The 12,751-nt window shown below is 38.8% G+C and overlaps 2 long non-coding RNA genes across 2 annotated transcripts; both read right to left on the bottom strand.

The window, feature by feature from the left end:
* Positions 1-531: 531 nt before the first annotated feature.
* Positions 532-2,536, bottom strand: LOC123986189. Its single transcript, XR_006828814.1, has 3 exons — positions 2,460-2,536; positions 2,128-2,281; positions 532-2,051 (listed from the first exon to the last, which is right to left on the bottom strand). It is a non-coding gene; the product is annotated as an uncharacterized LOC123986189 (long non-coding RNA).
* Positions 2,537-2,920: 384 nt separating this feature from the next.
* LOC123986188 lies at positions 2,921-7,996 on the bottom strand. The gene is made up of 5 exons (XR_006828813.1): positions 7,937-7,996; positions 4,852-7,844; positions 4,171-4,240; positions 3,932-4,029; positions 2,921-2,980 (listed from the first exon to the last, which is right to left on the bottom strand). It is a non-coding gene; the product is annotated as an uncharacterized LOC123986188 (long non-coding RNA).
* Positions 7,997-12,751: the final 4,755 nt, after the last annotated feature.

The following is a 12,751-nucleotide window of genomic DNA, read 5'->3' on the forward strand; positions in this document are numbered from 1 at the left end:
GCAGTGCATCATGATTGCAAGGTGCATTATTCAGAATTCACCTTCCACAACTTCTAACAGTCAGTGAAGGATTGGAAAGAAACATTAAGTGCTCCAATCAATAGTGTGATTCAATGCAGCAGAGTCCTACATACATACATTATGCACCTCCACCAGTATCTGAATGTCAACTTGTCAAACTCATTATTTTATTTAAGCCTGCGGTGACCTCCATTCGTCACCGTTATGGGCTGCTGGTAGTTTAGCTGCTTCAGTTTTCGACCAACAAATGCCGCCATCATCACGGCTGTCACCCCTATCACAAAGAGGACAGCTACAGCAATTCCCAGACCAATGCACATGCCGTTGTCATCAGACTCACCACCAGACAGCGCTGTGCACAAATGGGAGTGGAACCATTATGGGATGCTCAATTCCAGCACACAACAGAAGACATGACTTCCTGCAGATAAGAAATGCTTTTCATTTCTAGAGGAATCTAATTAGTAAAAACTTTGTGAATGGCTGTTCTCATGGCAGTCAAGTTAATAAATAACACATTTACTCTCTTCTTTGGAGAGAATGGCTGCAAGAAAGAAAGTGTCAGTATTTCATTATGAGGGCGTTTATATCCAAAATATTGTATTTGCCATAATATTTGAAAATAGACAACTACAGAGATACACAGAGTAAAAAGAGAAACATTACACGTTTGCTGAAAACAAAGACCTTTACAGGCTCTGGATCAAAAAACACAGATGATTTATGTGATTTTACATATGTGATTACATTTTAATGAAGGTTAGTGCTACATGCAACATATTGTTGTATAATATGAATGTATATTTTCTGGGATCAGTAACTGCCTGGCTACCCCAGGGTAACAACCAAACTCCAGGAAATCAGGCGCCAGGCAAGGAATTAATTTTATACTAAATGTAATGTTTTAACAGCTCGTCCTCACCAGAAAAATGGCTGTACAGGTTGAGACTTTTTACAACACATATTTAAAGTTTGTTGTTAGGCCGCAACCTCTTGTGGCTGAAGAAGTCCTGTGACGTGGTCTAAAGATCAGCAAAGCCCTTATAAAGATGGTAGTGGGGGCGATGGATGTGTCATATAAACTGGTTTAAGTCCCGTCTGAAAGTTGACATTTTTTTACATTTACCACGTGTTAAATATTATGTGACTTACATCACGTGACTTCTGTAAGGTACCTTATAGTGTAAATAGTGTGTTGATAGTTCTACAAAACTGCACCTGTTCTTTTATATCCCTTTGAGCTGCTATGTTGACCTACATTTCTCCCATGGGCGATTAATAAAAAGTCCGATACACCTGCCACTCGACTGGTACTTGTCAACGCTCGTACATGTTGTTTAGGAGAACAGTCAATGTTATTTATTTTTTTTATATTTAAGTATTACTTTTGAATATATGTAAAACAAAACAAAATGATTAAATAACAGAATAATAAATAAATGAATGACAATAATAATAATACACCCAAAGAAATTTTTGAAACTCTAAAAAAACTCAAGTGTGAAGAAGAAAAAAACTGTTGTTTTGGAAAACGGTGTTATATATCATTTTGGGACACTTGACAAGTGACCTATTTAGTCGTTTAGGTATGAGGACATTAGTGAGCTTTATAGTTGGAGTTTAGGTAGTTGGGTTCTGTTGCCTTTGCAATTTGCTACTGGCTGTAGCTTCATAATTAGCTTACAGCCATGTGAGTGGTATCAACCTTCTTATCTAACTCTCAAAAATAAAGTGAATAAGCATATTTCCCAAAATGTCAAGCTGTTCCTTTAATTATGCATGTAAATTTGTGATATTGGGCTATATAAAAATGGATTTGACTTGATTAAATCTACTGGGTGCTATCATTACAGTGTGCATATCTTTGATCTGACTCGTTTGCACAAAAAGAAAGACACAATAGGGACGTGCAGTTTTCTGCCTTGGCCCTTATAGCCACTGTGAGCACAGATGGATCAGTGATGCCCGCTTGGAGAACCGTGGTCCCCACACTCCTCCTCCTCTTCCTGTTGCATTGCTGTGGGTCAAACCTGTAGAAGAGACATGCGTTGATGATCTGGCTGGAATTGGAGACTCCTGCTTGAAATGCATGTAGTGCCTTCCTACCTTGAAGGTGCTGCAGGTGCGGGTGATGCAGTGCAGATAGTAAGTGGAGATGGTCAGATTCTGCTGCTCAATGAAGCGGAACACCGGGAAGTAGAAGCGGGCCTTTTGGCTATTTCCATTCTCCAGCATGGTGGTGAGCTTATCTACGGAGCACCTTTCAGAAAAGGCAAACAAGTGTCCCATTTGCACATCACAGGGATACATGCAGGAAGTGTATTAATAATAGAAAGGCAGGGCTTCCTATCAAGCCTTGAAGAACTGGAGGAAATTCACAAGTTACAATTAGTGGGCAGCTCTTTCACAGAATATTTTCAGGTGTTTTTGTGACTTACGAGAAAAAACAGATTATAGATGGTAGAGTTTAAGGGCTGTGGATTCACCGAGGCGTAGCACTGGTCCAAAAGAGTACCTGTGGAGAAAGAATGAGGTGCCCAGCAGCCAGTCAGACTCCAGGTCACAGGTGAAATCCTAAGATTTACATTCTATCTAAACACAGTCCTGTGGTTGGATACTAGGAGAGATCTAGACATTGACTCTGGTTTCCATGCATGTAGCCTTTACTGACATTGAGGATCTGTAGTTATCAAAATGCTAAAAGAAAAATTTTAATCTTCACTTTTACTCCTATTCACAAACATAAGAATAAAATCTGTTACACTAACTTTTTTTTATTAATCTTGTTTTGCAGAACAACATATCCATCCATCCATCGTCACCCGCTTATCCTGTGTACAGGATCATGGGGGCTGGAGCCAATCCCAGCTGACATCGGGCAAAAGGCGGGGTACACCCTGGACTGGTCGCCAGTCCATCGCAGGGCCACACATAGACAAACAACCAGTCACACTCGCACCTAAGGACAATTTAGAGTCACCACTCAACCTAGGCCGCATGTCTTTGGACAGTGGGAGGAAGCCGGAGCACCCGCAGAGAACCGACGCAGACACAGGGAGAACATGCAGACTCCACACAGAAAGGCCGGGGCAACCGGGATTTGAACCCGCGACCTTGGCACAACATATCACAGAATAAAATACATTGCTTTGGATGTGGCAACAACAATATTTTAGGTCCTCTTTCTGCTCAGAGTATACATAAGATTTATCATGTGATCACTTGACAACTACTCTTACACTTTGCTGTAAGTAGGGGTGAGTTACTTAATAAATGTGTCACTAAGCAAATAACTTGCAGTGGTGGAAGAAGTATAAATTTCCTTTACTTAAGTAAAAATACTAGTACAACAATGTAAAAAACTAAAAACTATAACGCTAAATTAAAAGTAATAATCCTGCATTAAAAATCGGACTGAAGTAAAAGTTTATAAGTATTATCAGCAAAATGAAAATAAAGTATCAAAAGTAAAAGTACTCATTCTGTATAAAAACCCTCTGTGACTAATGACTGATGGGGCCCTCCAGTGGGTCGCAAAACAAATATGAAACAAGAAAAAACAACGTTCTGCTACACAGATTTTGATTGGACTTTTCTGTGTTCTTTATTTTGATAAAATATTGGATAATTTTACCTCTTTGGGCTAAGTTTAGAGGTGCTCTTTGGTGGAACTTGACCACCATAGACATCTAAAACATGACAAGTTCCTTAACTAAAATTACTTTTTTGTAAAGGGCCACAAAAATAATGGGAACATCTGGGTCACACCTGGTCTAATAATGTATAGTAATTTACAAGTTCATATATTTTATCTAAAAACTGTATTCAAGTATAGTACTTCAGTAAATGTACCCAGTAACTTTCCACAAATTCAAAACTGCAGGTGTCATATCATGTTAATGCTTCTTACTGTGATGTCATGTTGGATGCAACCACCTGCACATAGATGTGTGTTCTCAGTTCAATGCCCAGAGGTGGCATGACAAGGGGCTTGGTGTAATTTATATCCTGTCAAAGGAAGAGAAATTAAAAGAAAAACATTATAAGCTCTTACACAAGATGAATCTTTTGGAGATACAGTTTACATTGATGCCAAGAGGAAAAAAGTGTATGTATAGTACTATATGTGAGAAAGGTGTAAGGTAGCACCTGGTATAAGGACATGCTGAGGGTACTGATGAAGCTCCCATTGTTGTCCTTCAAAACAATGAAGGATGACCTACAAGGAAGAAAGGAACAAGACTTCACACAAGTGAAATTGTAGGTGTTAATGTCTTTTTAACCTACAAATTAGAACTTACATAGCCACCTTAGTGTTGTTAATGAGGTACTCCAGTGGATAAGGACATGAATAGTAATACTTGAGCTCTGTGTTGTAGGTGAGGGTGAGGTTGGAGAAGTCTGGAAATATACTGGTCCCTAGTGCACTGGTGGTCTGAAGAATTATTTAATGATAACATGATTAATTAAGAAATGGTTAAAAATAAATTTTGGCCAATGTCTCTGGCACAGCAGGCAGTAGTGATGAAATCACACCCAGAAAGTGGAACAACTTTCTTCTCCGAAAAAGAGACCGATAGGATTGCGTGTGTCTGTTACATCAAGTCAAGAGCAGACTGATTCACCTCATCTATCCTATGTCTGGCTGAAATTATAGGATTTCTGGTCTAAGTGCTTTCTTTTTCACTACTTCTTGGCCCAAAAACAGTACTTTTATCTCCTTTCACTTTTCTAAATCTGCTCCAACTCTTCTCAGCTGAAGGTTAACAAGTCCGGTGATCACCGTTCCTCATGACTTTACATCAGGACATTCACTGATACAATACTCACCAAGAAGTCACTCCCACAGGCTTTTGTCTGTTTGATTTGGATGCTGAATCTCAACACAGGAGGTGTCAATGAGGTGTCCACCTTTCCCTGACAGTCCACAATGTCTGCGATGTAGTTGAGCATCAGTAAGCTTTTGTTGTATCCGCTGTAGATAGCTGGGCAGATTTGAATTGCCAGATCAATGTATGACGTGCCACACACCACAGCGATATCAGTGTATTCTGATGGTGAAAAGACGTCATTATATTAGAAAAGATTCTGAAGTGATATTCATTCACTTTATGGAATAATCCAAACTACTATTCAGCATATTCAGATGGAGGAATTGTGTGAAACAAAATGCTGAAAATGATTCTGTATGTAAGGAACAATTTTATAGAAAAGCTGAAATTCCATATCAAAAATACATTTAAAATTAATTGAATTGGTTGCAGAAAAACTGCGACCAATTTAGCAATATTAAATATTTAATGCTGGTTAGACTAAACACCTGCTAATGTTGTGAAATTTGGCAAATTAGTTTAGGCACCAAAACTACTTTGTTAGGTTTAGGAAAAGTCCATGTTTTGTGTAAAAATTAGTATGTTAGTATAAATAATCAGCGTTGACTATTGAATGGGAACAGGTTGTGTAAACACATACTTACCAGTGCAATAAACACTCTTTCAAGTGTGTTAATTAAGTATCTGAAGTTAACTAAAATATGGCATCCCTAAAGGTCCACATCTGAACTAACAAATAATATGACCCTTTTATTATCCAATACAGAAATGTGAGCTTGAAGGTCAAGGTCATTTGGCATATGCTTTACAATCAGATTTGCTTAGGGCCTCTCGGCCGCAATACACAAGGAGGTCAGGATGAGGAAGCTGAATAAAGCCATCTTGCCGCTCTGCCTTTTGTGAACAAGCTGAGGCAAACAACCTTACATCAAAATCATAATAAATCCAACACAGCGCATAAGAAAACAAATGTAAATCCAGTGAACAATAAAGGTCCAAATTTAGATGCTTAATCCAGAGCCATCAGTTGAGGAAACTTTGTTTGCTTCTCAGCCTGGATTTTACTTCCTCAGTGTCGTTGCTGGTTTGTGATTATAGAGCAGTGGGTTGGTATATATGGTGAACATGACCGTGGTGTGGTCACAACACTGTTTTAGGATTGAATGAAAACAGGATCAGTGTCACTTTGGCGGGGCTGAACAAACTTTTTATGACGTGGTTATTTCCTGGAGGCAAATGATGAAACCTAACACAGAGTTACATGCTGAAACAATGTCCATATGGCTTTGTGAGTGAAATGCACCCTTTTTATAGTAATCTTTACTCATTACCATTGACGGCAACATTGCTCTAAAAATTGCTCCATATATCATCAACTTTAAAGCTGGAGAAGGCAACGTTGGAGAAACTAGCAAGAATATGAAAGTATCCAAACCAAAAAAGTAACACCCCTTCAGGCCTCCCTCCAAAGCCACTCCCCCAAAGCACATTTTCATGCACAGTGAGTGCCTGTGAGCCAAAGTACAAATTATTTAGAGCGTCATTTAAAATTAGGTTAATGTTTAACTGATTTGACTGACAAAAAGGATTAAAGGACTGTTGAAACCCGATCTTGTCAAGTGAGCCACAAACTTTAACATATGTCAAACATATGACACCACTCTGTCAAACACAGCACACATTATAATTATCATGACGCGTTCAACCAAGTCCTCCTTTTCTCATGCCCACACACACTCCCTCATACAAATTTCTCAGGTCTTTAAAAATTAAGTTTTCTTTGGTCTTGACTTGCCTGAACTTGGCTTCAACGTGCAATGCCAAATCCCAGCCGCATTTCAATTTTCGTAAGAGGGTTTAATCAATTATCGTTGATAGTAAACTGAGAGGGGGGAATGATAGCATTTATTCCTCTCATTTCAGTTATCTGTGGTCATTGTGGACGCTGAATACATCACAAAATAACTGTTGAAATGAGGGATTAGAGTGATAAAGAGCAGTGAAAGCAGCAGAGCCGTGTGGGTCACAGCAACAGCCGCAGAGTCAGACATGTGCGACGCAGCTGCTGCCGACAGACATTTATATAGGTCATCAGAAAAGAAAATCAATACAACAAAAAATGAAAGATTAATTCTAGCAGTCATCAAATGAGCTCTGGCAGTGCCTGGTATTCTGTTCATTTTGCTGGAGATTAGACACCCACAAGGCTATGACATTTCGAAAACTTTTACAGATATGTGCCAATATTAAAGAGGGATAATTCAACTTCACTGATTGGAGTCTGATAAATCATGCACATGGGAAAAGTTTGCCCTCGGGGCCTCTTACCAGAAAGCCTTACTACCTGGTTAGGTTTAGGCATCAAAACTAATTATCTAGGTTTAAGAAAATAGAAAGGCAGAAAGCCTCGCTCCCAGAAGGTCCTGAATGCAAACCTCTCCCACATGCTGGAGGAACTGGCATGAAACCATTATTCGTTATCTACAATACAATTATGTGTCATTATGCAGTCAGCCATTAGCAAATGGCAGGTTGTGTTTACTCATTTTGATAAGGTAGGTAGGTAGGTGTGTGCGCGCGCGCACACACACACACACACACACACACACAAAACAGTTATATTGATATTAAAAATAGTACTGTATAAAAACCATGCATCTCCAGAACATGTTGGACAGAGGGGACCCAAAAGCAACGCTCAGGTGAAGTTGGTTTTGAGGGAAAAAGGGGTTGAGGAAGTGGAGGTGAGGGAGAGGTGGATGCCGGGGGAACACGGGCACAGGGGACCGAGGAGCGAGTAGGGCAGAAGAGTCTGAGGCAAGGGAGCCGAGGAGCAGGTGGGACCCAGGAGGCTGGGACGAGGGAACTGGAAGGCACAGGAGAACTGACCAGGTGGTTGGTGGAGGAGTGTGGTGGCAGGCTGACTGAGAGGCACGAGGGGGAGCCGAGAGAGTGCCGTGGAAGCTGCAGACTTGACGGAGGTGAGTGGACCTGGGGAAAGGCAGACAGACAGGGTTAGTAGCAGGGAAAACAGAACAGGGAACAGAAATGTAGCAAAAAAGGCTTGAGGCAAGTAGTGGCACCAGGTCAGGAGCAACAACGATCAAGCAGAGATTGTGTGGATTAAATAAATGTGGTTGAAATACTGGCAGGGATGGAGTTGATTGCGGGCAGGTGTGGCAGGCAGAGGAGGTGGCTGACGAGGTGCAGGTGTGGATCGTCAGCTGGGCTCAGGAGCAGAGAGAGAGAGAGGGAGAACACAAGCAAGGGGAGCAGCGGAGACACAGAGAGGCAGGCCAAAACACAAGGGGAAACAGAATGACAAGAAAAAAGGAGAAATAAACAGGACACTCACCATCAGCCGGGCTGCCACCACAACAGAACGTCAAGTTTTTATGAGCGCTTTGTGAATGTGCATTTTTTCAGACAATCCTCCGGGTTTATAAAAAGTGTATTTAGATTCAGAGCTAGGCGAATTTTCTCAACCCATAAAGTAACCACTAATCCTTCAGTTTATCTGAGAAAATTCAAAATCAGCACATTTGATGATGCTTTGTGTTCAGTGGCAACAATATATCAAACAAATGTATAGCCTAATGTGTTGATTAAAAAAATTATGCCACTTTTGAATCTAGCTCTGATCTTAATATGGGAACTGGGCAGTTCATATTCTTGACCTTGGAAACAGCAGCTGACCAAACAATCTCAACTAAAGGTCTACTTATACTTGCTTGTTCCTGAGCTTAAAATCGTATGTCAGGGTATTCAGATCTTCAAAGTTCTAATACCACAACCATAAGTGCTTGTTTTTTCACTTTGGTTTTTGTACAAATTAAACACATCATGTAACATGTTGATTAGTGAGCTTAAGCAGATTTTGACAGTTTGGACAAAGCAAGGCCAGCTGCTTCCTTATGTTTTCAGTCTTTATGCTAAGCTAACCATTGGAGATGGTTAGAAAGTGATTAAGGATTAGATCGTAGAGGCTACCAGCTGCGTCAGATCAGCCCAAAACAAAATGCTTCCTTGATGCTGACGTACTTAATCTAGAAATTGGAGAATTTTGAGCGGCTCCTCCAGCTTGACGCAATCTTGCAAAACAAGTATATTCTCATTTAGTTTTTCGTATGTGGCTATAAAAGGCCTATAGTGCTCACTTCTACAATCATATTTGCCATAGTTGATAGGAGATGCGACTTGAAAAGAAACAGCCTTAGACTATAGTCTCTAAAATAAAATAAATAGCTTAAATATGTAATATTGACTTTTTGTTTCACACAGATCCTTTGTTTAAAACAGAAAAACAAAACAGATGGTCAGAGATCGCACGCCCCTGGAGCATTTTGGTTTTAAAATGGAAAAACCAAAAAAGAGTTTTTTGTTTTTTCTGATTTAGTTTTGAAACGAAATAATCAAAGAACGAACCATACACTGAGCCAGGTTCAAGTGAAATGAAAATGTTTTGGAGACTGATGAAGACTTGGATGGTTTACTGAGCGGGCCGAGGAGATACAGTGCCAGTATACAATGTGTGAACACATGGAATGCCAACATCAAATCTGAAGAATACTTCGTATCTGGGATATTTATTCTTCTTACACCTACAAAAATGTGTCCAGATAAGTTTATCGTTCACACCTATGTGTGTGAAGAGTATTAGTTATTGGTTCAAATCAAGACACATCGTGCGTCAAAACAGAGACCTTTTGCTATGTTTGAACCTCCCGTCAAGACTAAAACGGCGAAAATGAAGATCTAAAACGGAGAAGTTTATAAACGCTGTTGACCCCGTTTTTCGTTTTAAAACAGGGTGGTTTTAGTGCACACGGGCAAAAACAGAGTACTTTTAAAACGATGACGCAGACACTCACATTTGGCTCTGTGATTGGGTCTTATAAGTCAAAGCAGAAACAGGATACTACTGCCAAGTTTTTGATTTGGTATTTTTATTAAAATATTTTGTACCATGCAAATAACACACATAGCCTACACTTGTACTGTGCATGCCGTTGTTTACTTTGCAACAACTCCCAGTCTATTTTGCGTCGCTTTAAACTCCTATGTTACATTCAGTAACCGTTCCAGCTCGTTATTTGTCTATGCAAAATAAAATCTGGTGTGATTCTTAGTCTCCATTACTTTATTCTTTTGCCAAATCTTCTGTAACTACGGAATAGACCATCTGCTTCATGTTTACACCGGCATGCGCATGCCCAGTGTACGTGAACGGCCACTACATGTGCGTTTTCAGTCATTTTAATATAGACGGAGATCAACTCTGATACACAGCTAAAATGCTGGTGTGGATGGAGATCATATTTGTTTTAGTGTGGATGGAGTCTGTCTGTAATGAAACTTAAAAAAACTTATGAAAATATAGATAATATCGGCCATGGGTTACCTAACAAATGAATAACAGTGCATCATTATCAAGAAAGCTGCATTAATCAGTTGACAAGGAGGCAAAGAGGAGAAACAAAGTCTGACCTTCTCTTTTTTGGATAGTACCTGGTTGTCACCTTTGGCTTACTTTAGCTCAGCAATTGACCCTATAATGACCCGAGGAATCCTGTGTCATAGTAATTATTCCTTCACAGTTGAAACATTCCTTTATAACACTGTAAACCTGAATAAGTTCAGAATACTCAAAATATTTGTGGAAACTGTTTACCTCAAACTTTTTTAGTGGTAATAATAATAAACCTTTCATTTAAGGCATACTAAATTACATTGATTCACTGATGCTTATTAAAATTAAATTCCACTTATTCTTTACTCAATAAATGTAATTGTGCACAGCTTATACTCTGAGGGAAATGTCCTCAAAAAATTTATTATGCTTGACTCAAATACTAATGGAAACTCACTCAACAAAATTACAACTAGTAAACTTAAAATTTACAAAATGCCCATTTTCAGATAGTAGTCCTCCAAAATAAAAATACAACTCCATTATTACAATTCAAGTTCTCTTTAGTTGTATAATCTTCTCACAACATCTTCCCGTCATTTCTACATTTAACAGACACATCTTGCATAAAGCTGAATAGACAAAGTAACTGAAGGCGTGATCAGATAATTAACCAGCAACAATTTTGAAAATCAATTTGTTTTCATTCTCTATTTCCAGATTCTTAATGAGATTTTTTTGGTGTTAAGTGATAATAACTTGAATCTTGAGCTAAATAAAATGTCCTTTTACTACTTATTTTACTGTCTTATGTGGAAAAAGCGACTGCATAATTTTATTCCATCAGCCGCACTTTTACTTAAATAATATAAAAGGAAGCTTTGAAGGTGGAGTTTTATGGAATCATAAGCAAATAAAGATAGCTAATAAAGATTGTTTAAAATACTTAGTCCCACACTATGCAAATTGTTAAGTCAGGTAGACGAGGTAATGGAAAAATATCAGGGTTTCTGCAGGTTTTACCTGGTGAAATTTAAGACTTCTTAAGACTTTTTTAAGACCATTATGAATGAAATTAAGACCTATATCACGACTTAAAAAAAAGAAACGCACAAAGGAAATGCAGTCACAAAATAACTTGCAGAGTAAATCAATGTATTCAAATTAGTGTTGAGTGATGTCTACAAAATTTGCATCGGACAATGTCAACAATGAAACACCGGGATGGACGATGACATTGATAAGCTAAGTAATTAACAAGCTGGCATGTGGTGGACCTGCTGACGTGAAAAATGGATCAGCGGTGGGGGAGGAAAAAAATAAATAAAAGAGTTCTGTGTCTTTTCTGTGATTTTATAAAACATAACCTACTGCTAATGTGTAATGGGAGCAGACAGGGATACAGAGAGAAGCAGGGAAAGCCGGTGTGTTGGCAGTGAGAGACCAGAGGTAAAGGTGTGTGTGTGAGTGAGTGCAGGGAGAAGTCAAGACAGGTGCAAAGCAGGTACATTTACAAGTAAAAATAGAAATAATGTCCATGGAGATCAAAACATGCTTTCACAGGGCGGTATAATGTAAAAATTAAGATGGTATTTTTGTGAGGGGGATTGGGGGTCCTCCCCCAAGAAAATTATGTTTTCCAATAAAGAAATATGCAATTCCACATAATTTTGGAACATTGTTATTATCACATCTGTGAATAAGTAGGACAATCTAATGTAGACCAGATTTGGAATAAACTACACCCCAAAAGCTAGACTTGCTAAAATAAGTCTACTGGGGTTGAATTATAACCATTAGATTTGGAAAAATTCATTTGGTTAGTTTTGATGCTCTCCACAATGATTTTACATTCATTGCGCAGCAACAAGCTGTTATAATGGCAGGAAAACACATGACCTCAGAATCATTACAGATAGGACAGCTCATGTTTGCCTTTTGTTTCTTAATTTACTGCTTTATACATTTGTAGAAATTAACAAATAATAGGCAACATGAGAACCACCTCCCTTCTGTATTATTACAAAAGAATAATCTCCTCATTAGTTTAAAAGACTAACGTTAGTTTGCATCCCTAATTTGCTTTAATGTTACTAACGTCAGCTTCTCCGTAGTAAACACCGTCCTCTCTTTTTAATTTAACTATCACACAATATTAACACTGATCTTATCCTCCGCTAACTTTCACCGTCACTTTCTGCCACTCTCTTTTACATTCGCTCGTCATTTGAAGAATGAGGAGAGGGAGGCAGCCATGCGTTGAGTGTTACCGTAGCTAACTGCTAATCATTAATGAGTGTGAAATTTTAGCAGTGGTGCTCATTCATTAAGCAGCAACAGTAGGCTTCTAATACTTTGCTAGAAACTGGCTTTAAGCCCTAAGATCTGTTTTTCCATCCAAGAACCGATCAGTTTGCACTTCCCCATAGCTGAAGAAATAAATCTGTTTTATATCTGTGGTACAATCCAAAAGATTTGCAGCAATAAC

The sequence above is a fragment of the Micropterus dolomieu genome, linkage group LG17 (genome assembly GCF_021292245.1).
Source record: "Micropterus dolomieu isolate WLL.071019.BEF.003 ecotype Adirondacks linkage group LG17, ASM2129224v1, whole genome shotgun sequence".
Classification (NCBI taxonomy): Eukaryota; Metazoa; Chordata; class Actinopteri; order Centrarchiformes; family Centrarchidae; genus Micropterus; species Micropterus dolomieu.